At 42.0% G+C, this 5,413-nt stretch overlaps 1 long non-coding RNA gene across 1 annotated transcript; it reads right to left on the bottom strand.

Annotated features, from left to right (window-relative positions):
• Positions 1–255: 255 nt before the first annotated feature.
• On the bottom strand, positions 256–920 carry LOC122106172. The gene is made up of 3 exons (XR_006147136.1): positions 883–920; positions 365–366; positions 256–292 (listed from the first exon to the last, which is right to left on the bottom strand). It is a non-coding gene; the product is annotated as an uncharacterized LOC122106172 (long non-coding RNA).
• Between the last annotated feature and the right edge of the window lie 4,493 nt (positions 921–5,413).

The raw sequence follows: 5,413 nt of genomic DNA, 5'->3' as shown, positions 1-5,413 counted from the left end.
ACAACCCAGAGGAACCTCCCCCCCTCCCCAGGATGATGCCTTTTCTCTTACAGATGCAGCTAGAACTCCAGATGTGGATCTTCCTGTTTGAATTTATTAAATGACAGATTAATCTCTTGGCTTCTAAGCCCATACAGGTTCATCACCATCGCCTTGATATGGCAGACCAAGGCATTGAGATCTAGGATTTACCCCAGGCTTTTAATTAGTGTTTTGCCATGAGCTTGTTCCAGTGGGAACCCCCCCTTCCTTTTCCTTATTTAGAAAACCCTTCTCATTCATAACTCCTGACCTTCTGAAAGACCCCCGACAGGGTGGGGTGCCTTTCAATCTAGAGAGACCCTCTCCCAAGGAACAACGAGACCACTTGTGCGGATGCAATCAGCAAGAGGTTTATTCGGGCATGCCCAGGCTCCCAGGTTCACACGACCTCGAGATCCACAAGGTTCGGGTCGGTGGCTGGGAACCTGTTACACGGGAGACTTGCCGGGAGACTTGCGCGCCGAGGCAGCTGAGAGCACCCTCTTTTATGGGGCAGCTGGAAGCAGGGTTACAGGGTGTTGATTGGCTGATTTTGGTTATGTGTAAGGTAGGGATTGGTGGGCTTGAGTCAGGCGAGTGGGTTAGGCAAGGTCCGCTCAAGGGGGTGTTGGGACTTTCCACGGCAGGGTGGGGTTGGCTAACATGTCTGTACATGTCCGTACTTGCCTTTCAATTGTTAACTCAGAGACCCTTTGTTCCTCATTCCTGGTTAACGGTTTAATCACAACATCCTGCCTCGCCTTCTCTGGTGCTTTTCCACCCACATAGTTTCGCGGAAGGAGGTTGGTCAGCAAGTTCTCTGGGGGACCTAGTGGCAGAACATATACTAGGGTCTTTCACTTCAACGGGCAAGACCTATTGCGCCCTTGCCATAAGGGATAGGTTCGCCCCTCCTACTATAGGCCCCTCCACTTGGGGGAGGAAGAAAAAATGCTCAAATCAAGGGTGCAGGTAAGACTGCAGGGGGATGGATCCACAAGATCCCAAAACCCAAGACCCCTGAGTGGCAAGCTCTGGTGCATGACGGTTGGCATGCATACCCACAAGCCGTCTCCTCAAAAAACATGCCAAGGCCTGTAAAATTCCCCTCCCTGAGTGAGGACGAGGAGAAAAACCCTGGGCCCTTAGAGGAACAGAGCCTTTGTCACCCCCTTAAAATTGACCAATTGATGGTCAATTTTCTAAATAAGAAAGGGGGAGATGTTGGGAGCCAAAAGGGAGTCTCTCAACATGATAGGCTTGACTATCTCACTGGAACATCTTGAGGCTGAGTTTACAGAATCCGACCTTTTCACCTTGCCCTAAGCAAACATCCTACAGCTGCTTCGGCCAATGAAAAAGCTTCCTTATTCCAAGCATATAAATACCCCTGTGTGAAAAATAAAAAATGGCAGCTTGATCAGAATCCTTGTCTTGCTGTCATTCTTCATGTCTCTTGTCCCTTCATTCCTTCTCGCTTAGGTTCATTGCCCTCGCTGAAGTCCTGCAGGTTGGGACAGGAGAGAGGAAGGGGGAAGAACGCATTCCTCATATTCAATGTACGCATGTAAACATGGAATCTTAGAACTTGAGGCAAGGGAGGGGCTTGGGAGGGAAGGGGAAAATGATGGAAGGGGGGTTATTGATCATAGGTGCTCATAAATTGATGAGTTGAGCTGAAATCCCCTTATGCAATGATTTAGAGATAACGTTAAGAATAATAGTTTCTGTGTAGTAGGAAAAAAACAAATGAAAAATATGACATGGAAACCATCAGCAATAATAGGATTTATCCCATAAAGATTAGGGTGCCTTACTAGGGTACAGTGGCATACCCTTATAATCCTAGCTACTCAAGAGGCTGAGACCTGAGGATCAAGGTTCAAAGTCAGCCCAGGCAGGAAAACTGGTGAGATTCTTATCTCTAATTAGCCTGCAAAATATTGGAAGTAAAGTTCAAGTGGTAGAGCTTTAGCTTCAAGGATAAAACAAAACAAAAAAGAGTTCAGGGACAGTGCTCAGGCTCTGAGTTCAAGCCCCAGGACCAGGAAAGAAAAAGAAAAGATTAAGATACCTATCCACTGCTGCATATATGTTAAATGAATTATTTCCTTTTATAATGTAAATATAATAGTGTTTAGGATTCGCTGCATACGTTAGGGATACAAAACACATTTTGTTATCCAGTGAGTCTTACTTACAGAAAATTCCAACACAGGCATTTGGGCCTTTCTCTGTCTGGATTCTAATTGGTTCGTGTTGAGATGACAAATGTCACATTGTAAACACAATGCACATTTTTTAAGCAGGGTGTATTTGTAGATTGCTCCATAAAACCTACACAACATACTTTATACTCAGATGTGTAGGCTTGTTCCTTCCAATGTGCTGCCAGTGAACCCAGCAGTCCCTTGCCTTGGCTCTTTTCCTTCCTTCCTTCCTTCCTTCCTTCCTCCCTCCCTTCCTTCCTTCGTTCCTTCCTTCCCACTTTCTCTCTCTCTCTCCCTCTCCCTCTCTCTGTCTCTGTCCCCCCCCCCCGTTTCTTTCTTGTGTCAGTACTAGGGCTTGGACTAAGGGCCTGGGGATTGTCCCTGAGAATTTTGCTCAAGACCAGCACTCTACCACTTGAGCGACAGCTCTATTTCCAGATTTTGGGTGATTAATTGGAGATCAGAGTCTCATGGACTTTCCTGCCCAGGATGGCTTCAAACCTAGATCCTCAGGTGTCAGCCTCCTGGGTAGCTGGGATGACAGGTGTGAGCCTCCGGGGCCCATCTCATCTAGTCCTTCCAGATGATAAGGTTTGTAGGATAAAGTAAGACCTAACACTTCTAATTATTAAAAATTTAAGCCCATGCTCTTCAAATTCATGTGGAACTAAAGAAAGTTCAAGTTTTTTTTTTTAATTCTGATTTTCCTTATAAATATTCTGAGTCCCATAACTAAGGAGAAAGAACAGGCATTATTTAGGTGAAAATGGTATCTTTTGCTTGGTATTCAATAGTATAGATAAATGATAAAAATCCATATTGAGCCAGGCACCAGTGGCTCACACCTGTAACCCTAGCTACTCAGGAGGCTGAGATCTGAGAACCATGGTTCTGTACTATTGCTTGGCTTTTTGCTCAAGGCTGGTTTTCCATCCCTTGAGTCCTGCATCATCTTCTGTATTTTTTGCTGGTTAATTGGAGATAAGATTTTCATAGACTTTTCTCTGAAGGCTGGCTTTGAACCATGATCCTCACATCTAGCCTCTTGAATAGCTAGGATTAGAAGTATGAGCCACCAGTAACCAAAAGCATATATGTACATATATATATTCACACACATACATAAACAAATATATATATATTTCAAAGTAACAAGAAGAAAGGAGTTTTAATGATATTCACTATAAAGAAGTGATAAAAGTTGGGGGGGGGGGGAGATGGGAAGGGATGGTAAGAGGAAACAAAGGAGGAGGCAACAATGCTTGATAAGAAATGTACTCATTATCTTGCTCAGGTAATTGTAACCCCTCTGTACAGTATTTTCACAATAAAATTTTTTTTAAAAGGAGTAATGAAAGTTTAAAGTGATGGGTTTATTAAATATCCTGATTTAATCATCTTATATTCTATTTTTTTATAATTTGTGTGTGAGTGTGTGTGTGTGTATGTGTGGGCATGTGCACATGTATGCCTCTCCTGGGGCTTAAGGTCAGGGCTTGGACACTGTCCATGAGCTTTTGTGTTCAAGGCTAGCACTCTATCAGTTGAGCCACAGCTCCAGGTCAGGCTTTTATGGGTAGTTAATAGTAGATAAGATTCTCAAGGACATTCCTGCCAGGACTGCCTTCCAACTGCAATGATCAGATCTCAGCCTTCTGAGTAGTTAGGATTACAGACATGTACCTCCAGTGCCTAGCTATAGTATTTATAAATCTTATGTGACAATCAAAAAATAAAAACAAACTAAAGTATGAAAGATTGTTTCCTGAATAAGATCTCTCTATGATGTGCTTTGGGGAAAACAAAGTGAATATACGTAGCATGTGTCATATGTGGATAAAGATTCAGTTCTTCATAATTCTTCCCCACTGTTTAGATGAAGATCTCCTCATTATCTTGGGTCCCTGAATTTATGTTGTGAACATAGATCTCTGGTAATGTATGCTTTACTTATAATGTCATCAAGAAATGAACTTCAATTTTACAAGTTCTTGCTATTTAGTAGATGTGTTTATTGGCATCACTTAGGCTATTTTAGCTGAATCAAAGCTATTACTGTTTTTTTTTTTTTAAAAAAAAGGTAGAGTAGTATTTATAGGCTAAAGTAATATTTTATATTTATAAAATAATTGGTAAGTTGGACCTCAATGAAAACTATAAACTTTTGCAAATAATACATGCTGTTAGAAATATGTAAAGACCAACCATAGACCACAGGTCTTGTTTGTGAAAAAAGGATGAATGTCAATGATATAGAGAAAATTTCAAAACTCAAGTATAGGAATGTAATTTAATGTGAGAGGGAGTTAAGCCAGGTGTTGGTTACTTGCTCCTGTAATCCTAACTAGTCAGAAAGCCAAGATCTGAGGATTCTGGTTCAAAGGCAGCCTGGGCAGAAATGTCTTTTAAGACTCTTACCTCCAATCAACCATCAAAAAGCTGGAAGTGGAGCTGTAGCTAAAGAGATAGAGTGTCAGCCTTGAGAAAAAAGCTCAGGGAGAGCTCCCAGGCCTTGAGTTGAAGCCTTAGTACCAACACCAAGAAAAAACAAATGAACCAAGTATGCAATACCTTACTTGTGAATGTTCAAAGCAGCTCTACAAAGCATACTTACCAATACGTGAATAAGTCAAGAAATGATCATGTGTGTATGTGATGGGATGTGACTCAGAAATTAGATTGCAAATGTCCACCTCCCAACTCAGAACAATCATGCTGATGAGAAGAAGTCAGACCAAAAATAATATATACCATGTGAACTTACTTACAGAAAATTCTAAACATACAAAGTATAATGACATGAATGCTTGCAGAGAGGAAGGATGTAGACAAGGATGGGAAAGAGATTGCCAAGAAACAGCACATTTGCCTGGCACTGGTGGCTCACACCTGTAATCCTAGCTACTCAGAAGGCTGAGATCTAAAGATCCTGGTTCAAAGACATCCCAGGAAAACAAAGCCAAGAGACTCTTCTTTCTAATTAACCAGCAAAATGAGGAAATGAAGGTGTGGCCCAGGCAGTAAGACACCTGCTTTGAGTGGAAAGATCCACTCAAGTGCCAAGAACCCTGACATCAAATCCCCAGTACCAGAATGCAAAGAAAGAAAGAAGCAGGAAACTTCTAGAAGGGATGAGCAAATTTGTTATCTTGACAATGGTGATGATTTCAGGGATATCTATA

Source organism: Dipodomys spectabilis, unplaced genomic scaffold (genome assembly GCF_019054845.1).
Source record: "Dipodomys spectabilis isolate Male_0828 unplaced genomic scaffold, ASM1905484v1 ptg000039l, whole genome shotgun sequence".
Lineage (NCBI taxonomy): Eukaryota > Metazoa > Chordata > Mammalia > Rodentia > Heteromyidae > Dipodomys > Dipodomys spectabilis.
Note: the sequence above shows the minus strand (reverse complement) of the source record. Positions and strands in the feature narration are given on the sequence as shown.